At 44.7% G+C, this 15,468-nt stretch overlaps 1 long non-coding RNA gene across 1 annotated transcript in view; it reads left to right on the top strand.

Annotated features, from left to right (window-relative positions):
* The window catches only part of LOC138259213 (uncharacterized), a 335,764-nt gene extending 325,195 nt beyond the window's left edge, over positions 1–10,569 (top strand). Inside the window, exon 3 of the long non-coding RNA XR_011198672.1 lies at positions 10,272–10,569. This is a non-coding gene — a long non-coding RNA (uncharacterized lncRNA). The remainder of the gene's footprint in view (positions 1–10,271) is intronic.
* The last annotated feature ends 4,899 nt before the right edge of the window (positions 10,570–15,468 follow it).

Here is a 15,468-nt window from a genome sequence, read left to right as displayed (position 1 = left end):
TTCTTGTAAGTTCTGTTCTCTAAACCTTTTTCTAATGTTTCTTTTAATGCCTTTCTTCTATCATCAGTATGCCCTATAAAGCTCTTCTCTAAAGGTGTAAGCAAGCACGTTAGATTGTTCCTATGCACGTAGGCTGTTCCAAATGTTAATGTAGGCTCAAAGAACCCTCTAACTAATACTACATCATGCTCTTTAGCTACTCTACTCAAATATCTAATTATAGGAACAAAGGAAAACACCAGGTCATAGTTAGAATAAAAATACTGTATATACTCTTGATTATAGAACCTTGTTAGTAGCAAGCTACAGCTTATTCCATTTGTTAAAGGTAAGCTGTGGTTCGTAACTCCTTCCTCTACTGACGAAGGAATTTGCGTACGCACAAGACAATCCCTTGCATCCATCGTTTCAACATACTCACTCAACAAGCGATAGACGATTTTAGAAGAAAGCTCTCCTTGAGCATTAGTATAGTCATGCATGTACTTCTCATCTAACTTAGATTTTTCCAAAGCCATTAGTGTAGTAGTTTCAGGAGCAGAAGTATGAGTGGCTCCTTTCACATCAAGAACAGATATTCCCACAGTCACCACTATAAACAAGATTCCACACATAATTGCCAATCCAACACTCATATATCTACAGCGTCTAGTATTTCTACCTTGATTATTTAGCTCAGCCATGATCTGTAAAGAATCAGAAAGTAGAAGTAACTCTTTTATAAGGTGCAGTAAAAATCAAAAATAAGGAAAAAAAATATTCTCTCACAGTTCAGTTTACACCCAGGAACCCTTTCCATTTGTCAAAATCGATTAGCAGTTTGTCACATCCGGTTTTATGTCAAATCAGGTTATCAATGTCTCTTCCAGTTTATTTTCATCAGTCTCTTTTAGGTTTTTCTGATTAGCTCAACAAATCAGCTTTTTGTTTCCCTTCAGGTCACATCAAAGTACTGACTCAGAACTTCTCTATCAAAACAAAAGGACATAACCTCGTGTTGCCATTCATTAGAAGTTGTATACGCCCATTCTGGACCTGCGTAACGGCGACTTGCTATTCTCTTTCTTTTCAACTTTCGATCACCACTTATCTCTCCTTCACTTAATTCTTCTTTTCTCGTAGTATCGACTTGTTCCTCTTTTGTTTCATTTGTGACCAATTCTTTTCTCTTCCCTATTTGCGACTCAGGACAATTATCTCCTTTCCTCAATCCTTCTGTTAGTATTTTTCTCAGGATTGCACTCTTCTTCTCTTTCTCTATGGTGTTTTTTCTTGATGGACCTGCAACAGGCTCAGGAGGAGTCTGATCACCTTGATTTTGATCCGTCTCAACTCTTTCCCCCTCTTGGTCTTGCACTTGCTCTGTCTGCCTTTTAGCACTGTCTGCTTCTGGGAGAACCTCTGCTGAGCTTGGCTCTCCTGCTGTATCTATTGAGATAGATACTTCTGTACCCTCCTGTAATTCTTCACTCTCGTCTCTAACAGGGGTAATTTAAACATTTTCCACAAGCTCTGGTTCAACTTCAGGCTCTCTTGGCTCCTTTTCTGGTTCAGGTGCTGCAACCTGTTTCACTTTTGTTGGTGCTCTCAACAATGCTTGTTCGTGATCCTGTGGACATACCACTCTCTTGGTATGCCTCGTGTGTATCCAGTTTTGAAGTCCTGCACACTTCACAGCTGTCGTGGTTGTTAGGACAACCTGGTAAGGTCCTCTCCAGCATGGCTCTAAACACGTCTTGCGCACTTGTTTCCGGACAACGACCCAGTCACCAGCTCTCAGATTGTGCCCTGGATCGTGGATGGGTGGCAGGGTGGTGGCCTGCACCTGTTGAGAGAAAGAGCAAACCACATCAGCCAGACCCTTGCAGTAGTCCAACACCATATCATCTGTAATGTTTACAAGTGCATTGGCTGGAACTGCTGGCAATCTCATTGATCTGCCCATGAGAATTTCGTCGGGAGACAGCCCTGTCTTCTTGTCAGGTGTATTTGTCATCAACATCAACACCAAAGGCAATGCATCTCGCCATTTCAGATTCGTAGCTGCACACATCTTTGCAATTCTTGATTTCAAAGTACCATTCATCTGTTCCACTAGTCCTGATGCTTTAGGGCGGTAACTACAATGCAACTTTTGCTCAATGTTTAGTGCTGAACATAAGAGTTTAATCACCTCATTATTGAAGTGAGTTCCCCTATCTGATTCTAAAGAGATCGGAAACCCGAAACGTGGTATCAACTCCCCAAGTAACAACTTTGCTACTGTGAGACTGCCATTCCTTCTTGTAGGGTATGCTTCAATCCAGTGACTAAAAACACTCACAATCACCAACACGTACTTCGAACCTCCACAAGCAGGCATTTCAATTAAATCCAATTGCATTCTTCTGAATGGACCTTCTGCTCTTCCAATGTGGCTCAAGTTCACTACTGTCCCTTTTCCCACGTTTAGCTGCTGACAAATTATACAGCGATGACATACTGCCTCTGCTGCCTGCTTAAACTTGGGACTAAACCTGTCAATATTGAACAATCGAACCATGGCATCCCTCCCAATGTGTGCCTGACCATGGTAGTAACAGGCCATTTGCGACAATAAACTATTGGGCAGGACCATCTGAATCTCCTCAGAAACCCAAATCTCATCAGGACATTGGACACATTTTAATTTGAACCAGAGTCGTTTCTCTTCTTTGTCAACATTATCTTGCAATGATTTCAATTCTTCCAAATTATCGATAACTTTCAATGCAAAACTTGTACATGGGTTATCCTCTTCTGACATCAGTTCCCACTTGTCTTTGAATGAAATACAGTTCAATGCGCAAAACCTTGCGACTTGATCTGCATATACATTTCCCAGTGAGCTGTAGTCCTGTGTCTTTTGATGTGCACTGCATTTTACCATGGTAATTTCTTCAGGTAACTGTACTGCATATAGCATTTCTTTTATTCTGACACCATTTCTTACTGGAGAACCAGTCGAGGTAAGGAAACCTCTTTGCGCCCATAATTGACCAAAATCATGAACACTTCCAAATCCGTATTGGCTGTCAGTATAGATAGTGACTCTCAGTCTCACAGAAACATGGCACGCCCTAGTAAGAGCTACCAATTCTGCCATTTGTGCAGAATATACACCTTGAAGCCAGGAAGCTTCTAAAGTACCTGTGATTGTGCATACAGCATAGCCTGCTCTCAATTTCCCTGTACCATCTCTGAGATATGAGCCATCAACAAAGACAATTTTGTCATTTTCTTCCTATTGGGTATCTCTGATATCAGGTCTGGATTTTGTGCACAATTCAGTTACCTCAAGACAATCATGCTCAATGTCTTCCTCTTTTTCAATCTCAACAGTATCACTCAGAAGTAATGTTGCCGGATTCAGCACTGTACATCTTTTCAATTTCACATTTGGAGCACCTAGAATGCCTTGTCAATCTGGCACCAGTCAAATACTGTGTTTTCGCACTTGTCAGTAAGATCTCAACTTGTCAGTAAGATCTCCCATTACAGTTAGAGGGTATCCCATCACTACTTCCTCACATTGAGAAAGGCTTTGACCAACTGCAGCAACAGCACGCAGACAACCTGGTAAAGCTGCTGCGACTGGGTCCAAGGTAGCTGAAAAATAGGCTACCGGGCGATAAGCACCTCCATGGACCTGTGTCAAGACAGCCAAAGAACAAGCATCAAGTTCATGACAAAACAATGTGAATGGCTTAGTGTAATCAGGCATTCCCAACGTTGGAGCCCTGCACAAACTCTCTCTCAACTCAGTAAATGCTTTCATCTGGTCCTGATCTAGTGTAATCGGATCTGTGACCTCATTATGTGTCAGCTGCTGCAATGGTTTAGCAATCTCAGCACAATTTGGAATCCACTGACGACAATAGCCTACCATTCCCAGAAACATCCTGACAGCTCTTTGTGAAGTCGGTGGACTTCTCTGCAATATCATTGTAATCCTCTCCCTGGAGATTCTCCTTGACCCCTTCTCAATTTGGTGTCCCAAGTATTTCACTGACATCTGACAGTACTGCAATTTCAAAGGTGACGCCTTATTTCCAAATTTCCCCAAATGATTCAACCGGGCAATCGAGTCATACTTAAGCTCGTCCCTTGTCTTGGACACAATTAGCAAATCATCAATGTACTGCACCAGAGTCGATTGGTACGATAGTTCCAATGACTCCAGATTCTTTTTCAAAATCTGATTGAACAGAGATGGTGACTCCATGTACCCTTGAGGAAGCCTGCACCAGCTGTAGACTCTGTCTATGAATTTGAAACAAAAAATAAACTGACTATCCTCATGGAGAGGCACAGAAAAGAAAGCTTGTGACAAATCAACCACTGTGAACCACTCAGCATCACATGGAATCTGAAACAATATTACTGCTGGGTTCGGCACAACAGGACAACACTTGACAACCATTTCATTCACTTTTCGCAAATCCTGCAAAATGCGCACTTTCCCACACAGCTTCTTTAAGCCCATTATCGGTGAATTACATGGACTGCTTAATACTTCTTTCAAAACCCCTTGTTTCAGAAAATCTCCAATTATTAGTGCCACTTCCATCAGAACATCTTGTGCAATGTTATACTGTGGAAGCTGTGGAAACACTACATTTGGCTTCAAAGTAATCTTAATCGGCTACACTGCCTTGATCAAACCCACTCCTTTACCTGTCAGGTCCCACACATTTTCCTGTACTGTTCCTTGTAAATCTGCATGTAATTCTTTCACAGTAAACATCGGGAAAAACTCAAGCAACAGGTACTCTTCATTAATGTTTTCTTTCTCAGTTTCAAGAGCTTGTTCTTCCTCATTATCACTATTTGTCTGAACCGCTATTCCAGCCGAACAAGTAATCGAACATCTGGTTTTGCACAATAAGGGGGTCATTCTGACCGTGGCGGTCGGCGGTCGCCGCCCGCCGCCCGCCAAGCGGTTCCCGCAAAAGACCGCTCCGCGGTCAAAAGACCGCGGCGGCCATTCCGGCTTTCCCGCTGGGCCGGCGGGCGACCGCCAGAAGACCGCCGGCCGGCCAAGCGGGAAAGCCCCTTCAACAATGAAGCCGGCTCCGAATGGAGCCGGCGTAGTTGAAGGGGTGCGACGGGTGCAGTGGCACCCGTCGCGATTTTGTAGTGTCTGCAAAGCAGACACTGAAAATCTTTATGGGGCCCTGTTAGGGGGCCCCTGCACTGCCCATGCCAATGGCATGGGCAGTGCAGGGGCCCCCAGGGGCCCCACGACACCCGTTCCCGCCATCCAGTTCCTGGCGGTAATTACCGCCAGGAACAGGATGGCGGGAAGGGGGTCGGAATCCCCATGGCGGCGCTGCATGCAGCGCCGCCATGGCGGATTCCCTGGGCCAGCGGGAAACCGGCGGGAAACCGCTGGTTCCCCTTTTCTGACCGCGGCTTTACCGCCGCGGTCAGAATCGCCCAGGAAGCACCGCCAGCCTGTTGGCGGTGCTTCCGCTGCCCTCCGCCCTGGCGGTCATGGACCGCCAGGGTCTGAATGTCCCCCTAAGTCCCTTCCCAATAGGGATACTGGACTCGAGTCACAGACTTCAAATTTATGCAGTCCCTGGAATTTGCCAATCTCAATTGGCTCGGTCTGAACTAACATTGGCCTCGGAACCATTTGCTCCGTCGGCACCACCAAGTTCGAAGTTGTCTCAAGAATTGGTACCTCTGGATAAATTCTCTGTACTGGTGGTGGGTGCTTCTGCGCTTGGACCACTGAAGTGGTCACTCAATTAGGAGTACTTTGCACTACCCCTTGTACCTATACATTTTCTATCTGTACTGATCCCGCTGTCCCCGACACTTGGGCTGGGGCAGTTGGAGCAGAACTAATACTTGGACCCCGCCCGCACCGCACATGGTGGAGGTCGGTCCCTCAATACCTGAGTAATAAGATCCTCAATATCTGAGTCTTCTTCTTCTACTTAAGTCTTTTTCTTCTTCTTACCCGCTGATGAACTCTTTTCATCCTTGCTAGTACCCTCTGTTTCTCCTGTCTCGTCTTCTTCTGCAATTGAGGGAAATAACTTTACACCTTGCAATGTCTCAGTTCTCCACTTTTTCTGTTTCCAATCCCATCTTGCCTCTGCTAGTGACTTTTCTACCTTCCTTATTCTCCTCTGGAATTTCATTTCTTGCTGTTGTCATGATGTGAGCTCCCAAACCGCTAAAGCCTCAAACTGTGCTGGACTCGGTAGTGGCTTCGTCTCATATTATGTCATTCGCAACTGATCCAAAATTCTCAAATTAAACGTTCCATGCTCTAGAAACACTAAAGATCCCTGTTTCTCTGTCAATTTGCACCACTGCTTTAACCACAGACATGGCGCGACAGCTCGCTCCTCCATCACAATAAATGCTGGAGAATTTTCCAGTGGGGGCGGCTCCCCCACTGTCGCCTTAATGTATGTATCACCCTTCATGGCACTCTTGAATTCTTTGAAAAACATAATCTTTTCTATCTTTTGTGTATTCAATTCAATATGGAAATGACTTTTACTCCCAAGATTCCTTTCACCCGCTTACTCCACCAATAGCCTCTTACGGATGGCTGCCAATCCGCTTGCGACTCTTCTCACTAACCATCCTATCCCAGCACGACTCACTCTGACGTCACACTCACACACTGCAGCTGACAAAGTCTTACGGCATGTCCTCCTAATCTTCGACTCACACAAAACTAATGCAAAATATTGCGAGCACTAACCAAAAACCAATAACCAAAAGCAAATCAGCTGGTTTACTACAGGAAGGTACACAAACGCTTCAGAGACCTTACGGATTTTCACTGATGCCATTTTCGCTCATGGAGCTATTCCTCTCTCTCAGTCTCCCACATTCGCAAGCAAAATTCTACCCGCATATTTCACTCTCAACTGATCAATGGGTCTCTCCTGGTGCACATAGGACTCGCCAAATCTCAGTCGAAAATTTCCCTTACTCACTTGACTCTCACACTGACTTTTTGACCACGCCCGATCAACCTACTAAACCAGACAGATTACAACATATAACCAAGTGTCTTCTACACTTGTCAATGTACTCCGGAGTCTCAGACCACGCAGGGTCCGTACATCACCAACAGCCACGTGGACAACCTTTGAGCACAAAGTGCCACACACATATGAAGTTAAACGACTTCCCTACTCTCATACTGCGGAGTACGCACGCTCCTACTAAACCTCAATTGGAGTACGCAGACTCCCTCCTTTCCTCACATAGATCACAATTCACCTGCAATTTGCATAAGCCTTTGTAAGTGCAACCTACCACTTTCACACTATCACTAGAATTTCCGAGAACATACCCAACTTACTAGCGGGATCCAGGATCTGGGAAAGTCATTGCTGGTCTTAAGGGGACATCATCTTTGCTACAGTTGCCATTTCAGAAAAACAAAATTCAAACCTCATAAAATGAATAAGTAACCCTAATTTAAACTACTAGTATAACTATCAATCAACACATAACTAGTTCTCCAAGAAAACTAACCATCAAGCTGCTATCAAAAACTGCTAGCGCGCCTGGTCGTTAGTAGGTAAACTTACAAGGGGACGCGTATAGGCCGATGAACCTTTTGGATCGCGTGGAGTATCCTAGCTATGTAGTAATCGATGAACATTAATTATCAATGTAATCAATCAATCACCACTAAGAGAATCACTAAAAAAGAGACAATATATCAACATTTCATGAATAACCACAACTCAATATATGTTTTAACAATTTTATTTCCCTATTTGTTCCAATTCAAAGTCATCAGGTTAGATCAAACTTTATTCGATCAGTTCAGAGTTAGCTCATTAGTGACCACCAATAGCATAATCTAATCAGAACTTGAGAAAACATATACTCTAATGCTTCAGTATAAGCTAACAAAGATGAATATATCGACATTAATAGCACTGACCAATTAGGAATTAGGGGCGCCGTTCTCAGTTCGTTGATTGGTTCACTGTACGATGTCCTCATCACCTGGCTCATCAGGTATCGAAAATGTTGCATCTTCTTCTCCAGTCAGTGCTTCTATTGTTCAAGTCCTGGAAAAGTACATCGAGCCTGTCTTACACCAAAATTGTTACATACTCTAATCCCTCATCTCCTGTCCGTACATTGCAGAAACTTCTAGCTAAGCAGATTTTATCAACATACGCAGTTCATGGACAGTTCAACGCACCAACTTCTCTGTAGGGCTAGAAATTCAGCTTCTGCATGAGGCCTATTAACTAGACCACAACTTCACCTAAGTTAACTCTACAATATAATGCAAAACACACGTTATACATCTCAATATGACATATTACTACGTTATTACTACTCTTTTCATTATTTCACACATTTTTAATCATTTTAGTACCAATTCGTGTAAATTGGCTGTCATTCTCCGTGGGTACATTTTTAAACGTGCACATTAATTTCTCTACGTTAGTTTTCCTGTTAATTAAACCGCATAAACATTCATTAATAATTTCTAATTAGCATATCTGCGTCAGCAAAGCCATGCGCCTTCGTGTCATTGATGGCTTCAGATTCCTTCAGAAGACTCATGCTGAAACAGTCACTCAATTTGGAGAAAATGCAAATGGCTGCAAGGCCAGAAGCACAAGCAGATCAACAAACTGCAGCACGTAATGAATCAGCGTTGATACTGAAATATGAACGAAAGCGCAAAAAAGATGCACAGAAGTCGACGCTTCCAAAAAAGAAAAGGTTATGCTTCCAATGTGTCTTTTCATTTACCCATGAAGGCAAATATCCAGCCATAGGACAGACATTGAAAGGCTGCAGGAAAGAAAATCACTTCATAATGGTCTGCAAAGTGAAAGAGAATCCAAATGTGTCACAGGGAGAAGAGAACAAGTTTGCCAGAAGGTTCCAGAAGCATTCTCACCACACCCACAAGGCCAAAAGGCAACGTCAGTTACAACAAATAGAAACCAAGCACAGTCGATCATCATCAAATTCATCATATGAAGGCTCTTCAATGTCATTATCAAGCACTAGTGAAGAAGATGGATGTGCGCTGATCATATCAACTAAGGAACAACATGCACACGCAGGGTTAGCTGCCTGAGAGGAAGATCAAAATTCCAAAGGAAATTACAAAACAAAATGAAAAAATTAATTTCCACATTGCCCTAAAATCACATTAAAAGTGAATGGTAGCCCCATAACCTTCACTGTAGACAGTGGTGTCAACTAACATCATTCCAGTAGAACAGCTCAACAACTTATCTCCTGTGCCACACCTTACTCTGTCAAACACAGAGCTATACATGTGGCTGCTTCACAACCATTACAGAATTAAGGGTCATTTACAGCAACTTTGCGACACAAAACAACTCCATTGTATGTTTCAATTCATGTCCTTCAAAGAACCTCATCTAGTGCATGCTTCCTTAGCTTTGGCGCCGCTGCTAAAATGGGACTTATATTTCTGAACTACAACATCCATGCTCGAGCTGAATTGTGAGTCAGTTCGTGTCATGGTTTCATGGCCTAGGGAATCGCCAAAAGATGAAAGTGAAACTTCATATTAATGGGGACATTCGCTCGGTTACCTGACAGTACCGCAGAGTCGCTTTTCACTTACAAGCAGCTGTTGAGAAAGAACTGAAACACTGTTGAAGCATGCCATCATTGAATGCTCTACCGATCCTAGATAGTTCTGGTGTGGAACACTACATGGCAATGACAGCAATGCAATGGCTCACTCACAATAGCAGCCAAAGCAAAACACAGCTATGGCTGAGTGACCATTCATAATGGTCTCAGATGAAATATCCCAAGCCAGTAATAGACTGACCTTGGTTGGAAAGTCAGATGGCTGAGTCAATGCACATACACTACATCCAGATACTGGTCAATGTCCCTTGCATACTCACATACTGTGTTCCTACAAGGACACCATTGTGCATTGAGCAGCTCTAATGTGTGCCACCTAGCATGCCTGACCATCACTAGGTAACAGGTAACAGAGGTGAACTGTCATGTAAAAAATCAGACAATATCAGATCCCATCTGTAGTGCAATCATTACCAACCTAGTCTAACAACTCCTAACACGGAGTATGGAAATTAAGTCACAGAGTTGTATGTACAACTAAGGTATGCTGTGCTGCAGCTGTCAATGTCATTGCAGGGAATCATGTTGAGGCACTGTCTGCATCTCACACAAATGCTACAAAACACCCATTTTAACCTGAACTCTCTGTCTCACTCCCTCCATAGGTAACCTTGCCATCGCCACCATGGAGATGATACCAGAGACTGTCACTCCGCCTCTGGATGAAGACCCCAGTGAGGACAATACCTTTGGATGTCTGGACACCAACGAACAACCTGGCCCATCTGGGACACCTGGTCAGTCGACTCTCAGCCTCACCCCGCCCACATCAACTTCTACCAACCCTGTTGTATCAACATCAAAGGCAACCATTCGCCCCCAAACCTGTGTCCCAAGGACTGTATCACCTATTGTGTGCCCCACAGTACAAGTATCTGAGTCTGACCTTGACAAGCCTGACAACAATGGGCCTGCAACCACTGGGAGTGGGCACACTTGGCCAGGGGCACAGGCATGTGGGGGTGCGGTGCATGGGAGGGATGCTGGGGGCCAGATGATGGGTCCTTAAAGGGACATAACTGACCAGGAAACCATCTCCCAAGTCTTGGGAGCCTACCAAAGTTCCCCAGGCAGGATGGGCCAAGTCATCCCTATGTTGGGGAAAATCACAGGCTCCAGAGGGACCACCACCAGGAGGTCATGCAGCAGTGGCAGGCACAAATTGTCCACCTGGCTGCCATTGCAGGGGTGCTGAGGGACATCAATTCCACCCTGAATAGTGTTTTTACACAACACATGGCCCCTTCCACTAGCAATGAATCATCAGCTCCTTCAACATCTGTGGCTACTAGTGGAATGGAGCCCTGCCAGGGTAAGTCATGCCTCAAACACCCCTCTCTCTGTAGCTGAAGAACCCCCACCCCCTAAATGTGGACGTCCACCCAGACATCCAGCAGGAGCAGATGCCAAGACCAAACCCACTACCAGGAAGTGAACCTCTCCTGATTAGTCCCTTGTGTGCCAAGGATACACCCTGTTGACTGTTCTGAAACCTAACTCCATTTTCCCTTGGTACAAGGACACTGGGCTCATGTTAACATCTGGTGTAGCAGCTACCCTGATGAAATCATTCACCATGACTTCACCTATCACTTTCATGTACATTTATTTTACTATCATTGTTACAGATTTTCTTTTGATATGCTCAATAAATCACACTCAAACACAGGTCCTGTGTATGTGTCCTTTATAATCCATTTACAATAGTCATGTCCCCTTGTATTGAACATTCATTGCAATGGACATCAAACGGGGACTCCATCAGCAGGAGACTCATTACAACAGAAATGTTACAGGACAGATGTCAAAGAGGTTGTAATCCAGTTCTATACAAATTTATAGTTAGTATTGCAATCAGCACTTAGAGCATGATTGAGAGTAGCACCAGGCTGTATGCTAACGTGTAATAAAATGCAAATACACAGGATACAGAAGTCTGGGTCATGGTAAACTGCCTACAAGGCAGGGGCACACTGATAGGTCCTCTGTATCACCTGATATGGGCTCAATCACATACCCATACCATAGCTTCTAAATCACATATCCCATGGACCATACCAAGATGAAAACGGAGGTACCCAGTACTGAAACCTTTCACTAACATTGGTCCCATACCTATAGGATTGTCGCTCACCTATGTTAGTCTACAGTGACATGCACCTTGGACTGCAAAGTAAGAACACAATGACAGCTAGGTCCAATGTACATCACAAAGTACTCCACTCATTGTGAAGCAAGAGGCTATGATCCAAGCTTTACACATATGCCCAACACTTCTCCACATAATACACATAATACACCATTTGGCATTCTCCTGTACCCAACAGGGGAAAGATATAGTAAAAGCATCTTCCACCCCAGTGTTATGACGACATAACAATCAAGGTTACACCCCACTTAAACAACACTAATATTCCCAGGTTTCAGTCATGTACACTTCTGATGTCTGTCAGCAATTCCCAGCTGCTTCTGACACAGTATTTCTCAAGCTAAGGTTGCTGAGCCAACAGGATCTAGGCAAATCTTTAAGTGAAAGGGACAAAGGATAGGACATAGCACAAAACATTCCTCACATCAGAGAAGGCATTTTCAGAAGTGTAATTTGCATCTGCTGTAATAATACATGAGACTGCAGAACACTATGGCCCTCATTACAACCTCTACGTAATTTCCGGCGGTATTTCTAGCTCCCTAATATGATTTTTCCGCTGGGCCAGTGGACGGTAACAGTGTTACCATCCGCTGGCCCAGTGGAAAAGTCACATCAACATTGCTGCCGGCTCGTAATAGAGCCGGCGGCACCCCCAGGGGCACCCCAAGTCCAGCCTTTCAATGGCGGTGTTTACCGCCATGGCGAGGCTGGCAGTCAGGGACTCATAATACCCAGGGCAGGGTGAAAGCCTGGCGGTATATTGGAGGGGCCGGCAGTATGGCCGTGGCTATTGCGCCACGGTCATAATAGCTGGAATAACACCGCCAGCCTGTTGATGGTGTTACCGCCAGCTTACCACCGGCGGCCAGGGTCGTAATGAGCCCCTATGTCCAGTACACAATAAAAACTTTCAGTTTGCATTCACAGCTCACTCATAGGCATTTGAGATCACTAAACCCCCACAGAGTATACAAGAAAGGAGGTGTGTTGCTACCCATCTACATCTGATTGTACTATTATATCACAATGGGTCTACTTCACATACCTGTCTGTCAGTTGAAGTACTGATTGATGAGATCTGCCCTAGAGTCTCCTGCTTCATCTTCCTCTGGCTCTTCATCACTTAGCATATCAGCATTTCCACCCACCGGTTCAGCTGCCTCCCTCTCACCTGCTATCAACGGTATCTGAAGTCTCAGGGCTAGACTGTGGAGCAATCAGTAGGCAACTATTATGTGACATACCTTGTGGGGCGAATAGAGGAGGGCTCCTCCAGAGAAGTCTAAGCACCTAAATCTTGCCTTCAGGAGCCCAAAAGTCCACTCAGCTACGTGCCTTGTCCTCCTGTGGACCACTTTGTAACAGATTTCCCCTGGTGTGTTTGGGTACCTCACTGGTGTCAACATACAAGGACGGTTTGGATAACCAGGGCCACCTGTGAACACAATGTGATGTGAGAACAACACAAACATGTATGTTTGACATGCTATATTGTGATAGCAGTAGACATAAATCGCAAATACACATTTCAATGGTAACTTACCAATCAGCCAACCCCTCTCTGTGTAGGATCGTGTCACCAGTAGTGGGACATTGGTGTTTTGCATGATGAAGGAATCATGCACTGAACCTGGGTACTTGGCTGTGACTTGTGAGATGTACTGATCTGCCAGACACACCACCTGAACACTGATTGAATGGTAGTTTTTTCTGTTCCTGAATACGTGTTCATTGGTACTGGGAGGGGCCAACACTACATGGGTGCCATCAATGGCTCCTACCACATGTGGAATGTGTCCCATCTCATAAAAGTCTGCCTTCACATAGGACAAATCAGCTCAGTGGGGAAACCTGATGTAGCTGTCCAGGTGTTTCAACAATGCACACAGTACATCCTTCAAAACCAGACTGAACAGGGGCTGAGACATCCCTGCTGTTAGAGCCACTGTATTCTGAAAGGACCCTGCAGCCAGGAAGAGTAGCACTGACAAGACTTATACAATGGGAGATATGCAATAGGGATTGCGAATGGCAAGCATTAAATCTGGCTCCAACTGATTACAAAGATCCATGATGGTACGACGATTCAGACGGTATGTCTGAATAACAAGTCTTTACTCCATGGTGTGCAGGACTACGAGTGGATGGTACACAGGTGGTTGTTTTATTCTCCTCATGCAGGGTAACTATGTGAAAACATGTAAACATAGTAAGAGAAATGCAGAATGCACACATCATGTACAGCTAATTGCATTCCTCACATTTAACAGCTGTAGAAAACAGCTGTAGAAAACAGCTGCTACATCTGACATATACAGTACTGCACACAGCTATGCATTCGGTTATACCTTCCTGCTGCCCATTGCCTACTATAACAATGGGATAGTACTTCTGAAATCAACTGTCACTGTCAATGTGTGTGAGACCAATTTGTTATACGTGATTCACACATATTGTTGAACTTCATCAACATGTTCCTGACAAATAGGAACCTCTGAGTAGCTGTACATAGCTATCACCACATATTGAACAAACAACACAGCATTTACAGCACAGATGCACAAAAAGTTACTTAAACATGAGGGCAGTACTTACAGAAGTATAGCACAATAGGGGGTTAAGTTAATGACGCAGATTATGAAACACTTCCATACATGAAATGTGCTTAAAATGGCAGGGGCCTGACCTACTGTAATGGAAAGGTGGAAAGGACCTAAGTGCGCCGGCAGACGTTGTCATGGTGGTAGGCAGTCACAACCGCTGTGTTACTTGCCATTGGAAGACATTGCTGCCTTTGGTGAACTTCTGCCAATGGCGATGTCCACCAGCAGTGGTGGTCATGTATGTGGCAGCTTTGACCACCATCTTCTCCAGTATTGCTCACTTGACTCCTGACACTGTTACCAGCCAGACCTCCACGACCTGAGCTGCTGTGTACTGTATCTGGGAGCTATCATGCCACATCCTGAAGATGATAGGGTTCCTGCCTTCATCCCTGAAAAGTTAGAAAAGCTAGCAGAGGGGGTCCTACCCCTGTATGAACAGCTATATAATGCACCAAAGGAGCAGGTGAGTCCAATGTCATACCAATGTGTGATAGGTGTGGTGTTTGGCAGTGTTCTGTTAATGGAAACTTGTGAAGGTGTTGATGCATGCAGATGTTATATTGTGAAGGTGTGTGAGCTGAGAGGATGGGACTGTGAGGCAGCTTACTGTGACTGTTGTATACTGTCCACTCCTATTGGTATGGTACATGTGGACATAACTTTCTCCTTTTGTCTGTCATCCATGCAGGTGAACGCCCATCAAAAGAAGGGGATTTGGCATGCCATCACCAAGCAAGTGCGGACCCTGGGGGTCCACAGCCAGTGGAGTACCCACTGTAGGAAGCGGTGTGAGGACCTGAGACGCTGGACCCGGAAGACTGCTGAGGCCCTGGCCCAGCTGGGGATGTCCTCCAAATGAGGGAGGGGTGCCCGTCGGACACCGACCCGCCTAATGGCCTGCATTTTGGCAGTGGCCTACTCCATGTACTGTAAGTGATGTAGGTGTACTCATGTTGTCATGTAGATGCTCTGAATCAGCATGTCAGGTGGAATGTTATGAGCCCTCCTTGCACAGTTATGCTGTCCATAGTTGTGTTGCTGTAA

Source organism: Pleurodeles waltl, chromosome 2_1 (assembly GCF_031143425.1).
Source record: "Pleurodeles waltl isolate 20211129_DDA chromosome 2_1, aPleWal1.hap1.20221129, whole genome shotgun sequence".
Taxonomy (NCBI): Eukaryota; Metazoa; Chordata; class Amphibia; order Caudata; family Salamandridae; genus Pleurodeles; species Pleurodeles waltl.
Note: the sequence above shows the minus strand (reverse complement) of the source record. Positions and strands in the feature narration are given on the sequence as shown.